A 24,012-nucleotide genomic window follows, 5' to 3' on the forward strand; every position below is an offset into this window, starting at 1 on the left:
GTTATGTATTGGCATGACACAAATCACAAACATACAGTTTTAATGTGATCAGTCTATGTTGTTATAGTGTACAGAAGAGGTTGAAGATGATGGAGGACAAGTTACTAGAGAAGAAACACCAGATAGTTATTACATCACTGTAATGAACAGGTATGTACTGTATATTGTGTACATGTGTGTATTGTGTGTGTATGTACCAGCGTTGAAACCGGGTCGGGTCGACCAGGTCACATTTTCTCCAGGTCATCCGGGTCCGACCCGGTTTACAAATTATCCGGGTCTGACCTGGATGGATCACGCGAGACAAAATCGTTCATATGATGATGTGGAAACTTATAAACATTAATCACGTAGCTCTTTCGTGAGCCATGCCAACTTATCGCGTTACAAACATATGCTCAGCTACACCCATTTATTAGTAAGTGCAGTCTGTAGCACAAAACTGTGTCTGTTGCTGTCTGCAAGCTTATGTGGAGCCACGCCCACTAGATGATTATTGTACAAGTTGTATATAGTCTAGTCTTGCAGCAGGGTAAGTACTTTTGTGAGCCACACCCACTTTAATAGATTGGGAAATTGTAATACTAGGTATGCATGAAGCCACACCCAACTGCTGTCTGTAAACTCACAGTAGCTACGTGGAACCAAACCCACTGACAGACTTTAAATTATAAACTTTAATACCGGCTTACTCTATATTACATTTGTTCCCACCAAACAAACAAATAACAAACTTATCACCATATACAGATGTACACTGTATTGTTCCAGTCTATAAATGCATGAAATGGGTTGAAACAATCCCAGTGAGAGTTGCAAAAATCTGCAAAATTATGGATATTTCTACTAGACTGACTCAATTCACTCACTCATTGTCGAATCTAGAAAGCACTACAGTATAAACTACTACATGCCCAAAAGAAGATTGTTGCTTACAATTGAAAAGTGGCATTCCAAAGGAATACAGTGTACTTGTGCAAATGTTGCTACTGTCGTATCTCGTATTTTTATATCCCTGGAAGAATTTAATTTTCAAAAGTGCCTATGGCTTTACCCTGGGTGACCAAGTAAACATAATTCAGCTAGCATAGGGTGGAGCTATTTTCACTAAATGTCAGGTTGAGGTGGTAAGTTGTGCACTTTGCGCTTTGTACAGAATTTGTTTAAATTTTATGTACTATTACAATGATTGGGTATAAAGGTAGAGTAGACAAACAAATACATGGAAGGGAAAACTGAGTAATATTACAACCTAGTAGTGCATAAATGTCTAGGATTTCCCGGACAATTCCCATTGTCTTAATCTGTCCTTTATTTTTACAGGATGTCCCAAGACAAACCTGTTCTGTCCTATAAACCTGTGTTCACCCTAGTCCAAGTAGTCCCTGCAAGACCTGGGACACTAAAGGACATCCCAAGACAGTCCATGCATATTCACCTCTAGTGTCCCAGGTCCAAGTAGTCCCTGCAAGACCTGGGACACTAAAGGACATCCCAAGACAGTCCATGCATATTCACCTCTAGCGTCCTAGGTCCAAGTAGTCCCTGCAAGACCTGGGACACTAAAGAACATCCCAAGACAGTCCATGCATATTCACCTCTAGTGTCCCAGGTCCAAGTAGTCCCTGCAAGACCTGGGACACTAAAGGACGTCCCAAGACAGTCCCTGAATATTCACCTCTAGTGTCCCAGGTCTAAGTAGTCCCTGCAAGACCTGGGACACTAAAGGACATCCCAAGACAGTCCCTGAATATTCACCTCTAGTGTCCCAGGTCCAAGTAGTCCTTGAAAGACCTGGGACACTAAAGGACATCCCAAGACAGTCCCTGAATATTCACCTCTAGTGTCCCAGGTCCAAGTAGTCCTTGAAAGACCTGGGATACTAAAGGACATCCCAAGACAGTCCCTGAATATTCACCTCTAGTGTCCTAGGTCTAAGTAGTCCCTGCAAGACCTGGGACACTAAAGGACATCCCAAGACAGTCCATGCATATTCACCTCTAGTGTCCCAGGTCCAAGTAGTCCTTGAAAGACCTGGGACACTAAAGGACATCCCAAGACAGTCCCTGAATATTCACCTCTAGTGTCCTAGGTCTAATTAGTCTCTGCAAGACCTGGGACACTAAAGGACTTTGCAAGACAGTCCATGCATATTCACCTCTAGTGTCCCAGGTCCAAGTAGTCCCTGCAAGACCTGGGACACTAAAGGACATCCCAAGACAGTCCATGCATATTCACCTCTAGTGTCCCAGGTCCAAGTAGTCCTTGAAAGACCTGGGATACTAAAGGACATCCCAAGGAAGTCCTTGCACATTCACCTCTAGTGTCCCAGGTCCAAGTAGTCCCTGCAAGACCTGGGACACTAAAGGACATCCCAAGACAGTCCCTGAATATTCACCTCTAGTGTCCCAGGTCCAAGTAGTCCTTGAAAGACCTAGGACACTAAAGGACATCCCAAGACAGTCCCTGAATATTCACCTCTAGTGTCCCAGGTCCAAGTAGTCCTTGAAAGACCTGGGACACTAAAGGACATCCCAAGACAGTCTCTGAATATTCACCTCTAGTGTCCCAGGTCTAAGTAGTCCCTGCAAGACCTGGGACACTAAAGGACATCCCAAGACAGTCCATGCATATTCACCTCTAGTGTCCTAGGTCCAAGTAGTCCCTGCAAGACCTGGGACACTAAAGGACATCCCAAGACAGTCCCTGAATATTTACCTCTAGTGTCCCAGGTCCAAGTAGTCCTTGAAAGACCTGGGACACTAAAGGACATCCCAAGACAGTCTCTGAATATTCACCTCTAGTGTCCCAGGTCTAAGTAGTCCCTGCAAGACCTGGGACACTAAAGGACATCCCAAGACAGTCCATGCATATTCACCTCTAGTGTCCTAGGTCCAAGTAGTCCCTGCAAGACCTGGGACACTAAAGGACATCCCAAGACAGTCCCTGAATATTCACCTCTAGTGTCCCAGGTCCAAGTAGTCCCTGCAAGACCTGGGACACTAAAGGACATCCCAAGACAGTCCATGCATATTCACCTCTAGTGTCCTAGGTCCAAGTAGTCCCTGCAAGACCTGGGACACTAAAGGATATCCCAAGACAGTCCCTGAATATTCACCTCTAGTGTCCCAGGTCCAAGTAGTCCCTGCAAGACCTGGGACACTAAAGGACATCCCAAGACAGTCCATGCATATTCACCTCTAGTGTCCTAGGTCCAAGTAGTCCCTGCAAGACCTGGGACACTAAAGGACATCCCAAGACAGTCCCTGTATATTCACCTCTAGTATCCCAGGTCCAAGTTGTCCCTACAAGACCTAGGATACTAAAGGAAATCCTAAGCCAGTCTTTCTCATCAAACTTTATTTCAGCAACAGTAGAACTTATTTAACTACATTATGTCCTTAAAACATTTTATAAGTAGTTGCTATTTTTAAGCTTCGTCTGTTCTCTTCGGTTGTGCAAATCACACATATATAGCAAAAAGAAAAAGAAAGTGCTCCGTGCCATGTGCCTGGTTATATGGCAGTAGCGGGATAACCATGAGAAGACCTGCTCACACACTTCAGTATCAACCTGCATGTATAAAAATATTGAGTGTTAAAATATCCACCAATAGGTGTAGTGTATAATACTTTGTTAAGTGCTTCAAATTTGTTGGGGTTGCAATTGTCTGTACACCACTTATCTTTGTGTCCAGTGAAATGCAATTTGTCTACCACAATCTCAATCTTCGCAAGCGGCTGTGCTATTGGAGTTACATCTTTTCTTGATTTGTTTTGAGCATATTTTCGAAGATGACATCCATCATCGTAACAGATGAACTCTAGTAGAAAACATTGGTTGCAATCATAAATTAAATGTACTTAATTTCTTTTCATGTTACAATGCTTTATGAGTTGTTACAAAATGTGTATTGACAAAGTCAAATGCTAATTAATAAATTGTTAATATGATGTTGAGTGTATAATACGTATGTAATGTAGCTTGCCGAACGTCTACAAATGTTTACGTGAAATGAATTTGTGTTTTTGCAAGCCTGGATAAACCTGAAGATCGTTAAAGTTAATTTTGTGTAATATGTACCTTTAAACATGAAAATTTGTTCAGGTAAGGTTTCCCATTGCACATTCAGTAATTGCAGCATAAAGGGCTTATACATTTAATATATTTTTGTGCATTATGTGCACTTCATACATCAATCTTATATTATAAAATGCAGTGTACGAACCTAGTTTACTTGTAGCAGTGGGATTAGTCCTCAAAAACTCATGCAAATTTGCATACACCTGAGACTTTGACTCAGCTGAAAATAATTCTGAAAACAAGACTATCATTCCACATGGCTTCATTCCAACTAGAATCCCTGTAATTGAATAAAATAATAGTTATTAGTTTTGTTGGTAACTGTAGTACTAATTAAATGCAATGTTCAGTATTATGCATACGAATTATCACAATATTACTTATAAAGAAAGTACAGGTAAACAACGTCACAAAACACATGACCTATTATGGTATATTGTACTTTGCGTGGGAGGATCAAAGCTATGCCACGTATTGTATTCTCCATACAGTACTAATCAGCTGCATAACTGTACTGCATGAGTCATACAGTACAGTTATGCAGCTAATTATGAAAATACAGTACAGTTATGCAGAGAATTTATTTGTGGAATGTTACGTAAACAACACACTGTAAATCGCTAAAACCAGCCAAACTAATCCTATGAATTCATTCTATGGCTAGGAATAGATTGTATAAACACTTACTGATCGTCTGATCACGAAGCTTTTTAAACACGACTCCACTAAGGCAGCACGATTGATCACATGCGTGACACTATAAATCGCTAAAACTAGCCAAACTAATCCTATTATTTCATTCTACGACTAGTTAAACATATACTGATATCCTTATCACTGAAAATCGCAGCGGTTTGAGTACTAGAGAAAATCGCTCCGAGCCAGACGATCAGGAAGTAGCTACAATGTAACACTTAAAGCACCGCCTTGCTTGTGTGTATGAAAAATACAGTACTCGGGGGTGTCTCAAGGAAAATACAGCACTTTCCTTTGCCTCATGCTGTATTAGCCTCTCGACACATCCCCTCGTACTGTATTTTCTGTACACACATGTGGCGGTGCTTTAACTCTAACATACAGTAACTTATGCATCAAATTTAGATATCATTACAATGTTTTCCAAGATTTTAATATGGGACATCCACATCTATATTTAAACACTTAACCACAGAATGATTATAAATCATATCACCATCCTGGTAACTGTTACTACACTACAAGCTTTCTGGGTATGTTGATTTTCAAAGATGTGTGGAAGCCTCTATACTGGTCACCTGTGGCCTTAAGGGTCACTGTTGGAATAGGAATGTCCTAGCTAAGAAAAGAAAACCTTTTTATCATACAGTATGGGTTCCCTCTGTCATGCTTTTTGCCCACATTTTCTGTAGCAACTGAATTCATTGCAGAGATGTTTCTTGTACTGTTCTGCATTTGTAACGCTGTGTAACAAGCAGCGCATAGCTACAAACGAAGCGTAATGGCCACCTCACTTTTCAGTGCGTAATTGATTATTGGGGTGCACGTTCAGACGCAAAATTTTATTTTATTGAGTGCCTGGCGCCATTCTTTCTTTTAATGTGATACATGTGGATTCAGTAGTCATAATTAATTGTGTTATTAAAAAAGTAAACAACCAAGTAAAAGGAAAAATTAGGAATTTTAAGGATCAAAGAACAAAAAAAGCAGGAAACAGCTACGGTGGTTGTGAAACAAGGGAGGTTGCTTATACACGCAGATATACTAGTGGACATGTAATCTCTAATTCAGCCATGTATTAGACTGAAGAATAGGGATTACATGTCCACTAGTATATCTGCAGGTATAGGCAACCTCCCTTGTTTCACAACCGGCATAGCTGTTCCCTTGTTTCCCTCCTTTTTTGTTCTTTGATCCCTAATCTGGCTTAAAATTCCTAATTTTTCCTTCTACTTGTTAATTAATTAATTAATTAATTTATTAGACAACTATCCCTCTAGGGACCTGCAAGGAGGCTAACAGTAAGCCTGTGAAGCAGGGATTCAGAAACATGTAACTGAAAACTATACTGAATGCAGAAAAAAATTTATGTGAAGAATCTGTACCTGTCAGTGTTAACAGTACATACTAAATTAAATTCTATCTCTGCAGTACTCTCTCAGGAGGGCAGAAACATTTAGACAACTACTTGAAAATATAAACTAGATTGTTGGTCTGTTTGGAACATCACATGAATTTCAACAATCAAGTGGTCGGGGATTGCTGGGACAATTAGATTCGTGTAATTAAGTGGTCTTTAATAAAGGTGCTACGCAATATCAGTGAAACGTGTACACCATATGTGACTGGGCTTGCAAATGATAGGGAATGTGGGCACATATAAATGCCTAATTATCAAGCTTTCATGACTTGTAACTTTTGATACCATCAAGCTATGGCCATGAAATTTTTAGTACCTATTAGCTATACTTAATTGGCAATATAGTACAAGTTACTCTACTCGAGTACTGAGATATGACTTGTTGTGCTTGGGTGTATATAGTTTGTGCCCACATGCCTTTTGTTATAGGCGTGGTCACAAATTTTGCACACAGCATTGAGGTGCTAAGTGGGTGACTGGGTGTACATTCTTTAACAAGACAATGGTTCCATTTTGTACATCATCCATGTGTTTCAGTTTATTCCAAAAAAAAATCAAGAAGTTTGCGTAATTCATACTGATGGCATTAAAACTGATTCTACATGTACCATTGATTCTCTTGACATTCACACAGAATAAAGTGGGAAATTGGAGACAGTGGAAATGGAAACCGGAAACGGAGAATGGAATGGCCAAATCATCATATAAATTCACCCTAGAGTAAAACCCTTGTTTAGTGGCCACCTCTTAAAGACCACCTTTTTATAAAGACCACCTTTTATAAAGACCACCTCTGTACAAAGACCATATTGTAATTAGATATCAAAGATGGCTAAGGCATACTGACCACTTCATGTTCACCTTTCATAAAGACCACCTCTTTACAAAGACCACCTCTTCACATTGCAATAATAGCTAGGTTACAAACATCCTACATAGGTCATGACCCTTTATCTAAACAACTAAAAAGACTAGGCTCTTAAGGTCATCATTTCCTATGAGAACTCATTAATTTTTTCATTGATGCGGTAGGTTGTAGTGTACTAGCTACATTTCACTTGTATAAAATATATTTTTTGTATGACACATTCTGGTAATATAGTATTATCTATGCTGGTACAAACTAAACAATGATGGTATATGGCTTGAGTAAAGTGTGGACAAAGAGATGACATTGATATGAGTCATGAATTACATGTTTGAAGCTTACCAAATATTACCATGTAAAAGAGGTAGTTTTTATCAAAGGTGACCACAAAGTGGTCCTTAGCCATCTTTGATATCCAATTACAATGTGGTCTTTTGTACAGAGGTGGTCTTTATAAGAAGGTGGTCTTTAAGAGGTGGCCACTAAACAAGGGTTTTACTCTAGGGTGCATTTATATGACAATTTGACCATTTCCATTTCTGGTTTCCATTTCCCGAATAAAGTAGGCAGAGGTATGTGTTGCATATTTTAAATTATCAATGTATTTTGAATTCAGAATTTCTCCTTACATCCCTACGTGAAGCCTTATGTCCTTACTATGATGTATTTATAATGGTGCTGCCAGCACTGCTTTAAAAATGGAGCTTATAATGCTGCATATTTATTCTAAACTGAAGTCAGTATAAATGTAGTTGGTTTCATTGTCTGTTCATTGCCATTGGAGTCATGATTGATCAGAAATGCATTGTATTGTATATAATATGTACAGCAATGCGGCATATTGTGTGTACTAATAGAACTCACATACCTGCTGTACGATAGTGGCTTTTCTGCTTATCTTTTTCAGTGTTGCAGCACAATTCTATTTTGTCATCTTCAAATATTCTACATGAAAAAAGTTAAACTGTAATTTTTCAATAATGGCTATTGTTAAGGGAATACAGCATCACTATGTAAGTACTCTCTCCGGATACCTAAATTGCCTATCATAAATAATGTGTTTATCAAGATGATAGTAAATCTTTGTAATTCAACTACAGTCAGATGGAAAATTTGTGGAAAAGTATCAAACTAATTGGGAAAGTACGTAATAAAATTTCTGACTTGAACAACCACTACTTGACTTAATGTCAACAAATATGTTTACAAAACAGTTCTATGATGTCATATCATTATTGATATAATATCAATTATCAAGACTAAATGGTTGTCACAAGAAACAAACTCTACCACTGTTGCACAACCCTAACATGCATATATAATATATTTATAATACCAAAAAAAAAAGATTTGAAGTACTTAAGTCTTTATGTTGTGAGTAAGAGCCCCAATAGTAAAAGTTATTTTAGCTTGAGTAGTTCTTATTCATGATATAAAAAACAATTAAGACTACATGGCCAATAATGTCAACTAGATGGTTAAACATATTGTTCAGATATAGTAGAAAAGTGATGCAAATTCTTCATATGGCTGTACATTACTTCTTTACACACATTGAAGGACTTTTAGGATTTATTGCATCTCACCAGCTAATGGCTGTTTGGTAGCCTGCATTGCACTATTAAAACACTGAATACGGGCAGTGAAATATAGAAAAACTGTTTATTAGTAACTATGCTAGTGTACAGTATGCTGCTATACAGTATGAGGCTCAATCTTACTGTATACTGCTGGTACGTGACAGTGATAATTAATCAGCAATCATCTTGCCGAAGATGTCTAGTAGTGAGTGAGCTATTTAGATAGTCTCATGTGACCAGATGTCTATTTCAAAGCAGGGGCTTAATAATTAGAAACTGTAAGCCCCTGTTCTGAAAGCCTAAATCTCTGTGCTGTAATAGAGGTCACACGAGACTACATAGTTCACTTGTTGAACTTGCTCTAAGGACATCTTCATCAACTGGCAAGACGATCACTGAGTAACTATAATCGCTGTCACATAGTAGCAGTATAATGGTAAGGAGTAAGTGCTGTCGAGCCTCATGCTGTATAGTAGCATACCTGAACAGTAACATAATTACTAAAAGACACTTTTGCATATTTCACAGCCCGTAATAGTGGGCTGCAGGCTACCAAACAGTCAACATCAAAATTAATACATAAAAATCGTTTTGTAACCTTTGTAAGCCAATTAGCATCACTTTAGATCGGATGCACATATGGTGGAATTATCATCAGGTAGGTTTAGTAAATTTATTGAAACAACAGAAAATGGCTATTCATGATGGATCAAAATTTTTGCACGAAGAAGGAAAGTTATTAAACATTGTTGAATCACTGTTCATTCACTGAAATTTTGGACATTGCTGTCAATGATTATCATTATATATTTTCTACTACCTGCTATTTATGAACAAGCAATAAATGCCCAGAAAATTTACATACACTGTACTTCACACTAGTTACACTATTGCAAATTTGCTGAAGGAACACTAATGATATGACAAAAATAAGATGAAGATAAAGATTACTTTGATTGGCTGATCTAGCTTATAATGTACTTGCACCTTTGTGCAGTACTGTAAATAAAACAAAGAGTATATGTATGTACTTTGAACACAATTTTTTTGTGTTGGATATATTATTTGTAACTTGACATCATAGTTGTTTACCCTGCAGTGAGATCTATAGCAGCTATGTTTGCTCGCTTTGCTGAAGGTTCTTCTACACTTGGCTCTTCTACACTTGATGTCACAGTCAAGATATGATTTGTAGATCCAAATCTAGTGTCAGTTGCAATAGCTTCCTTGCAAACCACGCCATTCTCAAAATCATCGATGAGTGCTTGTGTTAGTGAAGTAGATGGCTCCCATGTAATCTTGTTTTCTGATCCAAGCCATGCCACCTATATGTACACAAATATTTATATCTTTAAAAATGGTATTCAATAGAAAATTTGACCGATTATTGATCATTTGCCAAACTTTCTTGTACAAGATTTAATAATATGGTGTGCTTTATCAATTAAGCTGGCAAATTAAATACCTGATAATAAACTCCACTCCTTGTTTGCTTCTTCGACAAAATCATTTTTACTATCCCTTCTTCTGATAACATCTTTCTGTTACTGGAAGCTCTTCCCTGCTCTTCATCTTCTTGTAGAGATGCTGGTGTTGGTTTGCAAACCCGTTCAGCATGCTGGTAACAGTACTTGGATGTTTGCATTGGTGTTAATTGGCAACCAGATTTAATTTTTCCAGGTAAACCACTATATTCTACATAGCCTGCTTCTGTTGCTGCACAGATGTCTCTTCGATTTTTCATGTTACCATCAACAACAATGACACTTTGGCATCCTGGATAATTGCACATGTGACCTACATATTTAATGCAAAGGTTAAACAGTGCTGTCCATGGCAACATTGCATCATGGGACTGAGGTAAAACATAGTATGCATTAGAAGGTGTCAGTAAACAACTATGAATAGGGTTAGGTTGCACACTATGTATGGTATTCGGGTTATCTACTAACAACAGGTTTGGGTGGTAATTAATGTATGGTAGCTGAACAATAGCTGAGACCCCTTTTTCTTTTTCCCACTTACTCAGTCATATTACCAAAATACAGCTAGTTAATGTCACTACTGACATGGGTCGCATTGTAGGATAATTATGTATAAATCAGCTTAGTATAGAGCACCTGGTGTGGGGTAAGTTAGTACACCTCCAAATATGAAAGCCCAATCAAAGATTTTGGGGTACACATTTACCATGCCTAATCCCTGGAGAGTCACATGATCTCATGTGACAGATAAAAGGTCATATGTTATGGCTTCAGTGCTCCAACCAATTCTCCCAATTTTGACATCTTACAATCTACGGTCAGGTACACACCAAAGAAGAAGTTAATATTCCTGCATTGCCTGCTATTGGTATTACTAACCAGCATATAATCGAATAAAAGCATCATAATAAATCGGTGTATAATGGTGCAGGCATTCTTGAAAATTGGTGTGGATGCACCATGTCGGGAAATAATCTGGATAACGTTTGAAGACATCAAGTAGGCAAAACTTCAAGTGTGCCTCTTCCAATCTTCTCCTGTCTAGCACTGCTCTGTTACTAGCTTCAGTGGACTTATTTTCATTCATGCATCTATAAAAAATAAGATCACTACCTAATGGACAATCAGGTTATTAACTTAAGTCCCCTATACGCTATGCACATAAGATAAGATGTATCCATACATAGATACCATCACATGCAGTTATAACAGATGTACACATAATTAAGGTTTAAGATGCAGAATAAATTTACCATGTGCATGCCTGTGAACATGCAGGACACTTACGTACTTTTCGTTTACAGCAGAAAAAGTAGACTTTGCAAAGGCCGCATCATATCCATGGATATAGTTGTAAACCTCTGCCTTTTGTCGATATGACATTTGGCCTAGTAGGATCTCTGCTGACAAGCTAGTCAAAATTTTGGTTGATATGGCAGTCATCCCTGTTGAAAGAAAATAAGGAAGATCAAGGCAATTATTATCGTACAACATTTCAGAGTCATTCCCAAGAGTGTAGTATCCATAATGTTGAGTAAATGTGCACCCCTTTGCAGAATTATGACAAAACTTTCGAAAATGGGTACTGCTAACAGTTCCTAAATCATCATCGTACACAACAGGAAAGCTTGGTCTATTCTTCTTAACCAAAAGTTTGCCACTGCAGATCTTACAAGCATTGTTACATGATATGAGAACAATGCCAATTGAATGACCCTGAAATCCTTCATGTGTTATTAGCTCTTTCCTCAGACTGTAATCATCACAAAATGAGTTTGCATCCAGACATTTTGTATTTTCCAAATAAAGCCTAACTTTCTCAATATTTATTTTGTCAGTAGAATGTCGAAAACCAAAGCTTGAAACAAATTCCCAATATCCTGGAGTATCTTCTGGTAATGAAGCTGCTGCAAATGACAGTCTTCTTAGCACAGAATGTTCTGTAGTAAAATCACAAGCTTCCTGAAGCATCTTGAATAAGCAACAACAGAGCACTACAACAAAGACCTGAGTTAAGAATTTAAAATGTGTTTATTTACACTACTGATGTTTTGATTTCTTACTCAATTCTTAAAATTTTTCCTCCCTGTTGGAGGTCACAGGGTGTCACAAATCTATTACATGATGCAATCTGATGCAATCCTATTTGTTTGGCTTCACTTATTATTGCTTATGTAATCTTTGTGTATAAAAGGGTTCAACTGCAGAGAGGCTAGTCTGTTTCAGCAGTAGCTTTTACTTAGCCATGGCATTCAGTCCAAGCAACTGTACTGTGAATGATAGAAAATGTACTAGGAGGAGGCTAAAGCTGTGTTGGAACACTGATGTAGATTGGTCATCATATCCAGCACGTTTACAAACAGTAAGCATCTAATATGCATGCACCTATGTATAAAATAGAGCTGTAGTGTTTGGCCGGATTTTTTAAAAGCGTTGTGTTGTAATTTGGTTCAGTTTTAATTACCATGTCAACAGATACATCAACCAGTAATATAGTAGATTAATTTACAGATGCATTCTTGGTGTATGTTATCCATTACACTTAACTCCATTCAAATGTTTCACAATGAACATACAAATTGTTGTTTTTTGTTATAATATTTAGGGATGTGAACAAGTTGGTTCAGCTTTAAATGTGCCACCCCTTGCTGTACTATGCGGATACATGCACCTTTGTGGCTTTCTTCTATCACCATCGGTAATAAAGGTAAATGGCAAAGATTGGACAGAGCCAGTGATCATGTGGCTAACAATATCAATGTCCACTAGAAATGGAAAGTCCACCCTCTTCCGACACCTTATTGACCTACTAAAGAAGATTAGAGCCCAATGTGAAATTGAAGATAACGATCCCTCTTGGATGTTTGATGATGGATCTTTCGAGAAAATGGGGGCATTAATGTCTGATAATTCATGCAGATTGTTTGGCTTATATGATGAGCTCTCTGCATTTTTGTCACAAATTAATCTGTATCGTTGCAAGGGCTTACAAGATACCCACGAGATGTCAGTATTTTTACAACTATACAATGGTCAACATTGGAGAAGAGATACAAGTGAGCTTTTTTTATAGCCATGCACCAGCATAAATATTTAACACTTACACTTTTCAGTTGAATACATGCAAAAACACTGACTAAATTATACATACGTATGAGCCACTGTCAAACTGTGTGAAAGAAATGAACAGCGGAAATTTTTAACCTCCCTTATGAATGATGCAATGGGTTGTCATTATTACTTTGGCATAGAGTAAATTCATAGTGGTATATGTGCTAGAACATGTTATGAATGTGGGCACATGTGTGCTCAAATTTTACACGCTGTAACATTTATTGTTGTCTTGTCCCTTTTAAAGACTTTTTTGGTGGTGTTATAGTAATGGTTGCATGGTTTATTTTTACATTATCAATATTCTGATGTGTTTAACTAACCAGGATTGTGTAACAGGTGTATTTGCACTTGCTTGTATTTTACAGTCAGTGGTGAAGCTAATTTCTCTATGCCATCGACCTATTTAACTGTGGGAGGGTTCACACAGCCATACGTGGCTCGAAACGTCATTGAAATGCCCAGCAGCATTGAGAAGGGGTTCAGTCACCGATTCCTATGGTTTTTTCCAAAGCCACTATATCAGAAGTTTGAAGACTTGACAACAATAGATAAAGACTTTTGTGAATCCCTTGGTATGTACATAGGTATACAGTACAGTATAATAATCTATATTTATAACAGTGATCAATCTGGCAAAGTTGTGGAGGAAACCCAGTGAATCGCAAAAGGAGCTGCCAGACTGCATCTTTGAACTGCAGTCTACAGATAAGTTTGCAGCATACTATGATGAAGTACAAATGATGCTGAAAAAGATAGCTGGATTAGATGAAATGCTTTCAGGTTCTAATTTACATTGTAACTCTAATTGTGTAGTACACTGTATGTATCATCAAGAGCAAACAATTACTGTATGGCAATAAAAAGCAATGCCGTGAAGGAACCTGACTTACCACTTCAAGTCAGACAAATTTAATCTCTGCTCCTGAAAGAAAGGTGGCAACTTATACAGAATGGTTGCGACTGGAATCAATTAGAATCAGAGGGAGTAACATTTTTTTCTAAATGGAAAGATATTTACTAGTGTTATTGATGGTAGGGTTCAAAAGGATTCTAATGCTGTAAATATTGAGTCATTTTCTCCAGTACTTAACAGTCAAAGCAGATCTGCTAGTGCCTCTCCCCCAGACCAAAGTTCACATACAGGCACTGAAACCATGAATTCCACCTGACTAGCTCAGGGTGGTCACTGTTGTCAAGACCATGGTACAGTACCTTTCTGTCTTTGGAATGCTCGTAGTCTAGTTAATAAACTGAACAATTTTCAGCATTATGTGTATAGTTCTGATTTCCAGATTATAGCTATTACTGAAACCTGGCTTAAGGACTACATTTTAAACGACAAAATCTTGCCAACTGGTTATGTCATTTATAGAAACGATCAACAGTCTCGTGGCGGAGGAGTCATGCTTGCTACAGACAACATCACCTCAAGACTGATACTGTAGAATCTCACAAAAGGTGTGGGCGAGAGGCTGTATTATTCGGCTCAAGATCACACAAAAGTGTTACTTTCCCTATGTTGCATGAGTGTGGCAGTGCTTAAAGCATTTTCTGGTCGTCTTTGTTCAGAGCGTTCATTTTGTAGACTATAACTGTGTCAGTTTTCGGCCATCAGGCAATCAGTAAGTGTCTATATAGTACACGTTTGATCATAAAGCAAACAGATAGCATCATTTTGGCTACTTATGGTGATTTAAAATGTTACACATGTGATCAACAGTGCTGTGTTTTCCATATGCAGTGCAGTATTTTCCATTCAGTATTGTATGGAAATAATAGCACTCTTATTCATTTGACGTTCAAATGCTTTAAATAACTACTGGTGCTTAGAAGATGATTAAACAAGTTTTAAAAATGGGTACTCAATTTCAAACTCTTGTTTTGAACTCAGAACATGTATACAAAATCAAAGTATGTGTGCTGTTGATATGTGTTAATGTTTAATTCACTACCTCAGTACCTTGTTCTTTTCTAAAATTATAAGTGTGTATAGCAGGTGCATCATTTGCATATAAATGAGGTCCCATGCATTAATTGTATAGGCATACTCAGCAAAAGTCGTGGACAGGTGCTAAGAGTGGCAGTAATTTTTCACATCCTTTTTGGTATTTTCCGGGACAATGATGGTAACAATGATGTTAATGGTGACGACAATAATGAAGACATTGAGAAGGCTAATGGTGATGGCAATACTGATGATGATAATGAGGAAATCGACAAAGCTAATGAGGAAGATGGCATTAAGGAAAATGATAACATAAAGATCAATGAAGAAGACATTCAAGCTGCAATCAACTTTGTCAAGACATCTATTCAACACTCTTTATACATCTCTGGTAGGAGCCAATTAAGTGATGAAGTACAATGTGCAGGTGAGACATCATACACCTGCAGGACGGTGGAAACACCTTTGTTTAGGAGGGGCTGGGGGTCTAGCTTGGTGTTGCCATGGCCTAGTTGTAAGTCGAAAACCAAAAAAAGGTAACTACCTACTGACAAGAGCTGCCCACCAACTATATCTCCTTATTTACAACTACACACGTAGCTTGCTACACTGCTCCTCTGAAGAATACTGTGACTGCTCCATTAGAGTATCTCGAATTGTTGATGCTATTGAACTAGGCTCTCAATGACAGCCATGGATAATTTTAGGGTGGCTAAACCCTTCCATACCATAATCCTTTTGACAGAGCTACAGCCCCCCTTGCCCCCCCTCCCATCTCCACCACCCCAGTACACCTGTATTGTATGGTAATATATGTAGTTAAGTGCAAAAATGTGACTTTAAAAATTGCACTTTTAAAATATTGTTGCTGTTTAACTATGTAAAATTAGGATGGGGTACTGGCTATCAAATATGGGACCTTTCTTCACTTTTGTTATGCTTTGAAGGTATATAAGTTGGGTATTGATCAATACTGACCAACTAGAAAAGAGTAAAGCATGATTTTTGTAAGGTGTTAGATGATTGCTCTGCTATTGACACTTCAAGAACTTCTGGAAGTGCCATACGTCACACTGTACGTCTTGGCAAATACTCTTCCAGTCCTAGACGTCCTAGACCTATCTTGGTGTCAAGGCTGGATGCACAGATGTTGTGCAGGTCTATCAGCTCATATTTGTGCCGAAATCTCCAACACCTCAGATGAATCTGAGCCATTTCTTTATGTCTACTGTGTTTTGGCTAACCAAGCAGCCAAAATTAAGCAATTAAAAGACTCATTAAATTCTGTTTTGTCTTGTTTACCTTCCCAAAACTCTACAGCACATCCTCCAACTACAAATCCTGCTGCTAATGCTTTGCAACCTCAAAACAACGATCTTTCTCAAGACATTTCAGACGATGATCTATGAAAGCATAATGTTGTGATCTTCAGTATCAAAGAGTGTGCATCTGGTAGAAAATTTGCTCAAATTAACTTACACCACAGCAAGATAAAATACTTGAATTTCATTGCTACTTACAGGAATATAAATCCTTTAGATCTCTTTTTTCATCTCAATAGATCCATGGCAATACAAAAAAAGGTAAATTATGCACCTGTAACACTGGCAACAAATAGAGACAGTAAAAGTTGTATTGACCAGAGGGAGGTGTAATGGACTTGCTTGGTTCTTACAATTAATATTACATTTCTTATACTACAACAAGTAGCTGTGAAGGTAGTACGATCTGATTTCAAAACACAGAGTTCTGCATAATATAAAAGCCCTCACACTCTATAGTAGCACCCTTGTTTTGTTCAAGTGCCACAAGCAGGGCTTTTGGGTAACTCAAGTGCATAAATCTTTGTTTTGTTGATGTCTAACTATCATTCAAAATGGTAGACTATATCAGAAAATGTGCTAAATGAAATGTGTAATTGACTCTAATAGAAATGAATTTGTAATAATTTCTCTAATAAATTAAGAAACACTCAATATCTAAAGCAACACTGTGTTTAAGAAAGTACCTGTCTTGGGTAATTCATGTTTTGAGCTGAAATGCTATTCCCCTAGGCTGGATTTTGTTTTTTTCTCTGGTATGGGCTTTAACAAATTGAAGTCCTATGCTATTGCTAGTACCCTTCATGTACAATGGAAGCAGTGTACTTGATCACACAGTTATGGACATGCATGCAAACACACATAAATTTATACACACAACTTTAAGGAAAATTTATTAAGTAGATCAGACGTACGAGCCCACTGTCATCCTGCAGCTGTTTACTATTTGAAAAGCAACTACCAAAAATGTCATATGAAACAGTGAGCAAATTTGGTGAAGAAAAAGTGGAGAATTCCTTTGTATATAGGCCTTCATTGAATCACTGAGGGGTTTTGCTAAGCAAAATAGTTGTTCAATCTAAACTTTCCTGTTATATACGAGACCAGCTATAAATTGCTGGCAAATAGTTTACTTTTGCAACATATATGCATGTGTTATTATAACACAGCGGTTTTATGGCATAATTAATTGTTTATATGTGTGCTTGTTAACATTATAGATGATGATGATGATAATGAGGAGGAGGAGGAAGTCAATAGCCTAGAACAGTCATCATCTTCCAATCAAGATACAGACTGCACAAAGTCTACCGCATTGTTTTGTTTGATGCTGCCTGGCAAAAAATTGCACTTGAAGCCACTATTAGCTATGAAGAAGTTTAGAAACAAGGGAAATAAGCATGGTGCAGTAAAGGCATTTTATTACTTGGAGAATGAAGGGTTAGGAAAAGTCATTGAGCTTAGTGGCAGCAAAGGCTCAGCTACGGTTAGAAGAATACACGTACATGTGTACATTTGCATGCATGCAATAGGTATACACAAGGAATTTTAATGGATCAAAGAAATAAGAAGTACTGAAACAAGGGTGGTATAGAGACTACACCTGAAATATACTAGTGACTGTCTCAGCAAAAACCCGACTTGTTTGCACAAGCATGTATAAGAAGGAAGACTCAAATCAATTAAAACTACATACCATCTTATTCGCCTGCTCATGGAGAGTTCACAAATCTTTGTTTCGTTTCTGTAGCTTCAATAGTAAACATGTCACATGCATTTGTTTACAATATGGTAAACGTAAACAAGATCATCATCATTTACCTTATAATATAGGGATCAACTGTATTGTAATCTGTTTGTGATGACTATAATTTTCTAGCACTACGAGTTTGAGAAGGCATTAGTACCTAGTGACAAGGAAGAAAAGATGTGTTTTGTAAAGAAACTATCTAAAGTAGGTACTTCATTGCCACAATATGAACATACCCTTGTCCAAGATGAAATTTTGCCAATGTAAGTATCATGTGTAAGTAAGTACTTAACTAAAAAAATGTGTTAACGTATGTGTATTTGCAGTTCAAGATAGTTTGTGTGCATGCATGTGTGTGTGTGGCTTAAGCTTGATTACTACACGTTTCCTTGTTTTACATGAATTTGACAAACATATTTGGTTATAACTGCTTTACATTTTCCACAGGGGCATAGGAATGAAACGTAAGAGACTTATCCAGGATATGGAGGATGGGATGTGCACTCCAAGAAGATCTCCTAGGAAGTTGGACTGAAGTTGCCATTATATCATGATTGGTATTGTAGATCTTAGCACATTTGAACTAGCTGTTCTAGTAGCAAGCAAATTACTTTAAAAGCTTATTGATCTAGACAACTTGTCATTACGCATGCTGAATAAATTGTATACGACCTAATACTACGTCAGTACATTAATGCTCATTAAGGGTAAAAGTATGATCATTGAGGATTGGAGAGTCTTTACAACAAGGTCAGTCAAGAAATCCCAACATGCATGTTTTTGGATACAAGGAGACTCATAATACAGAGAGTAATGGCACTTGCAGAATGTTAAGAAATGAAGGGACCACTATAGACTGGGACTAGAGAGGGTCTTTACACAAGGACACTTGAAAAATTTTGAACATGTCCTAGGATACAAAAGGACCATGGGGGACTGGGACTAGAGAGGGTCTTTACAACAAGGACACTTGAGGAATTCTCAACATGTCCTAGGATACAAAAGGACCATTGGGGACTGGGACTAGAGAGGGTCTTTATGACAACGACACTTGAGGAATTCTCAACATGTCCTAAGATAAAAAGGACCATTGGGGACTGGGACTAGAGAGGGCCTTTACAACAAGGACACTTGAGGAATTCCCAGCATGTCCTAGGATACAAAAGGACCATTGATGGGGACTGGGACTAGAGAGGGTCTTTACAACAAGGACACTTGAGGAATTCTCAACATGTCCTAGGATACAAAAGGACCATTGGGGACTGGGACTAGAGAGGGTCTTTACAACAAGGACACTTGAGGAATTCTCAACATGTCCTAAGATAAAAAGGACCATTGGGGACTGGGACTAGAGAGGGCCTTTACAACAAGGACACTTGAGGAATTCCCAGCATGTCCTAGGATACAAAAGGACCATTGGGGACTGGGACTAGAGAGGGTCTTTACAACAAGGACACTTGAGGAATTCTCAACATGTCCTAGGATACAAAAGGACCATTGGGGACTGGGACTAGAGAGGGTCTTTACAATTAACAAGGACACTTGAGGAATTCTCAACATGTCCTAGGATACAAAAGGACCATTGGGGACTGGGACTAGAGAGGGTCTTTATGACAAGGACACTTGAGGAATTCTCAACATGTCCTATGATAAAAAGGACCATTGGGGACTGGGACTAGAGAGGGTCTTTACAACAAGGACACTTGAGGAATTCTCAACATGTCCTAGGATACAAAAGGACCACTGGGGACTGGGACTAGAGAGGGTCTTTACAACAAGGACACTTGAGGAATTCTCAACATGTCCTAGGATACAAAAGGACCATTGGGGACTGGGACTAGAGAGGGTCTTTACAACAAGGACACTTGAGGAATTCTCAACATGTCCTAAGATAAAAAGGACCATTGGGGACTGGGACTAGAGAGGGTCTTTACAACAAGGACACTTGAGGAATTCCCAGCATGTCCTAGGATACAAAAGGACCATTGGGGACTGGGACTAGAGAGGGTCTTTACAACAAGGAAACTCGAGGAATTCTCAACATGTCCTAGGATACAAAAGGACCATTGGGGACTGGGACTAGAGAGGGTCTTTACAACAAGGACACTTGAGGAATTCTCAACATGTCCTAGGATACAAAAGGACCATTGGGGACTGGGACTAGAGAGGGTCTTTACAACAAGGACACTTGAGGAATTCTCAACATGTCCTAGGATACAAAAGGACCATTGGGGACTGGGACTAGAGAGGGTCTTTATGACAAGGACACTTGAGGAATTCTCAACATGTCCTAGGATAAAAAGGACCATTGGGGACTGGAACTAGAGAGGGTCTTTACAACAAGGACACTTGAGGAATTCTCAACATGTCCTAGGATACAAAAGGACCATTGGGGACTGGGACTAGAGAGGGTCTTTATGACAAGGACACTTGAGGAATTCTCAACATGTCCTAGGATAAAAAGGACCATTGGGGACTGGGACTAGAGAGGGTCTTTATGACAAGGACACTTGAGGAATTCTCAACATATCCTAGGATAAAAAGGACCATTGGGAACGTGTAAGAATACATTACATGTCCCTATCTTAAATGAACTATGCAGATTAATTGAGGATGGTCTTGATATAGATCATTTACTGTCTTGAGGTGTCCTTTAGTGTCCCAAGTCAAGCAGGGACTAGTTAGTTGGACTTGGGACACTACTGTATATACTGTATATATAGGTGAATACTCAGGGACTGTCTTGGGATGTCCTTTAGTGTCCCAGGTCTTGCAGGGACTACTTGCACCTGGGACACTAGAGGTGAATATTCAGGGACTGTCTTGGGATGTCCTTTAGTGTCCCAGGTCTTGCAGGGACTACTTGGACCTGGGACACTAGAGGTGAATATTCAGGGACTGTCTTGGGATCTCCTTTAGTGTCCCAGGTCTTGCAGGGACTACTTGCACCTGGGACACTAGAGGTGAATATACAGGTACTGTCTTGGAATGTTCTTTACTGTCCCAGGTCTTCCAGGGACTATTAGAACTTGGGACACTATATATCGGTGAGAGACACAAGGACTGTATTGGGATGTCCTTTAGTGTTCCAGGGACTACTTTGACTTGAGATACTAGAGGTTAATATACAGAGACTGTACATGTCTTGGGATGTCTTCTAGTGTACAGGGACTACTTGGACTTGGGATGCTATAGGTGAATACAAGGACTTCCTTTGGATGTCCTTTAGTGTCTATATATTGTAAAGGACAATTTCAGACCAAAGGACTTGTCCGGGCAATCCTGGACCTACCTGAGTGATCAACTGTTACAACAAATCATCACCTGATGATGTGTAAATTTAATCCTTACATTACCCATACCACTGATATACTGACATTTATGGATTAAATTTAGATAGCGTAAGCAACCAATTAACAGAGCGTTTAATCCTGCCACACGTTCCTTCTCGTCAGAACATTCCTGGAGCATTATTCTTGGCAGAGGTATTCCACTTGATTTCATCTTCCTGTGTATATACCAAGTTTGGTGTCAAAAGGTGCTCCTCCTGACCAGTAACAGCTGAAAATGTGAAAAGTTGGAAGTAACCATTTATCGGAACAATGGCTCAATCACCAGAACTCTATAGGCTTGTGTGTTTCACTTATCAAACAATAGTGCAAAGCTGGTCATGGCCTTGTGCTGGAACCTCACAAAAATCTGAAAGAAATTTCTGTATATTTATGAAGGTCTAACTGACATCCATGTAAAATTTCAGCACGTCAGATCACGTAATGTATGAGCTATGATTTTTGTTGTTGTAAAAATGCACACATAAATTGCTTGATAATTGAACACACAATGGTCCTTTAAGGGCTCTACAGTATTTAATAGTGGAACAACCAGCTCCCAATCAATTATACATTCTTCTGTTGGTTGTGTTCTTGATCTCTTGGTGATTTCTAGATGCCCTGTAGGGAAAGCATGGTGGCATACTTGAACTTCAGTCGTGGAGATGAATATTAGGTTTCTTACACTTCTCAACAGTTGGCTAGATGGCAAGACACTATTTTGGACTACATTCTCACCAATCTCTGCCTTCATTACAGCCGCCATGTCATCATAAGTTACGCCAGTTCAACTGGAAAGTTCGACACTAGCCGTACCATGTTTTTCTGTGGAAGCTCCAGTGACTGCTGGCTTTGATCATGGCTTGTCTTTTTTCCTTTATTGTTTGGTAACTAACAATGAAGTAGAAATTAACAGTAGACTGCCATGGGCTTTCAAAGTGACGAAGAAAAAGTGCTAGGCTGAACTCGCTTCTGAAAACAGCCCCAAATCTACAGCACGGAAGTTATACAAACAGTTAATCTTTGTCCATTCCTTTATCACTAGAATTACAACCTTTAACAAGCAACACACTCTTTGTCAACCATGTCTCTTCTTGGTACCACGGAATTCCACCGTTTTATTAGTATAACACCCGTCCGATAACTGAAGCATGTATTTCCGGTAATTGAGCCCATCTGATAAATGGTTGCTTATACACTATTCATAGTATCTATAGTTTCTTCACTTTATTGCAACAGTCCCTACTAGACTGCAAAATATTTTTCCTTCCACTTGTGCTTTGCATATATGCAGATGTATTTGTTCATTAGTTGTTGTCCACAGTACAATGGTCATCACTAGCAATAGAAGACACTAAAATCAACTCAATTCCATCAGCACCAACATTGTCACTACCTGCTCAGAAGAAGAGACATAGATGAAAGGTACGTATACATTAACTTTTATGTTTTCCTTCATACTATTATAACACTTCACAGAAGGTCACACACAGACCACATTCTACTCTACTTGTTCCACTATACACTGTAGAGCAAGATGTGCTGTTTCTAGTAAAGAGGCAAATCTACTGCTGGTATATAAACTGTAATGATACGAATATTTTTTCACTTTAAAATAATTGTACGCAACTTTTACTATTTCAATGCTATTATTATTATTATTCAGAAATAGAGTTTGCAAACTAGTCAATATTTTGTTTAGCAATGTCACAAGACAATATCATCACAGGGGAACACCCAGGTGGTTTCATTATGTAAAAGTAATTGGAATGTTAATCAGAGATCCACCATGAAAAGGGTCAACAGGACACACTTCATACCCAGTAAAGCATTTTAAAAAAAAAACATTGCGCCAATATCAGTTTAGTGTTGGGAGTGTATAAACAGTGGAATGGACTACTGGAATGGTGGAATGGAATTTTTTAAAGTTCATTGTCAGTTTTTACATCCAAATAAGTACAACTCCTCTCCTTAAGTAAGCAAATAAATAGTATTCCCCATTGAAGTCAGCTCATTTAGCATATTTTTCCTCACCACAACACTTGTATGACTTATAACTCAATACTTTATTACTTGTCTGAAACTAACTGTCTTAATGAAGGTTCAGTTCAGTGTGCAATGTGGCACTGCCACAACGAACTTTGGATTAAATTTTGTTTTTCGACAATTGTGGAAAAGGCTCATTGTAAATGCTTACAAGATACTCCCGTTTCACTTTACCCAAATATTTATGCTTAGGCTCCTAGGACAGTAGTACCGCTCTGCCTTCTGTTTCATTTTCACCCTCCAGTGCCTAACTGGTAAAGTTGAAAATATATGAATAAATAATTCAAATGTACTTTTACAATGGGTACAGCTGTACATGTAATCAGCTAACTACAGTAGCTAACTTTTTATCATTTGGGAACAAGGGTTAAGTCA

General features: G+C 38.3%; 1 protein-coding gene across 1 annotated transcript in view; it reads left to right on the forward strand.

Moving 5' to 3' along the window:
• The window catches only part of LOC136259403 (uncharacterized), a 45,689-nt gene extending 22,422 nt beyond the window's left edge, over positions 1 to 23,267 (forward strand). The window contains exons 16-18 of the mRNA XM_066052893.1: positions 68 to 150; positions 22,916 to 23,016; positions 23,071 to 23,267. The gene's annotated coding sequence lies outside the window, so the exon portion shown is untranslated. The remainder of the gene's footprint in view (positions 1 to 67; positions 151 to 22,915; positions 23,017 to 23,070) is intronic.
• The last annotated feature ends 745 nt before the right edge of the window (positions 23,268 to 24,012 follow it).

Source organism: Dysidea avara, chromosome 6 (assembly GCF_963678975.1).
Source record: "Dysidea avara chromosome 6, odDysAvar1.4, whole genome shotgun sequence".
Classification (NCBI taxonomy): domain Eukaryota; kingdom Metazoa; phylum Porifera; class Demospongiae; order Dictyoceratida; family Dysideidae; genus Dysidea; species Dysidea avara.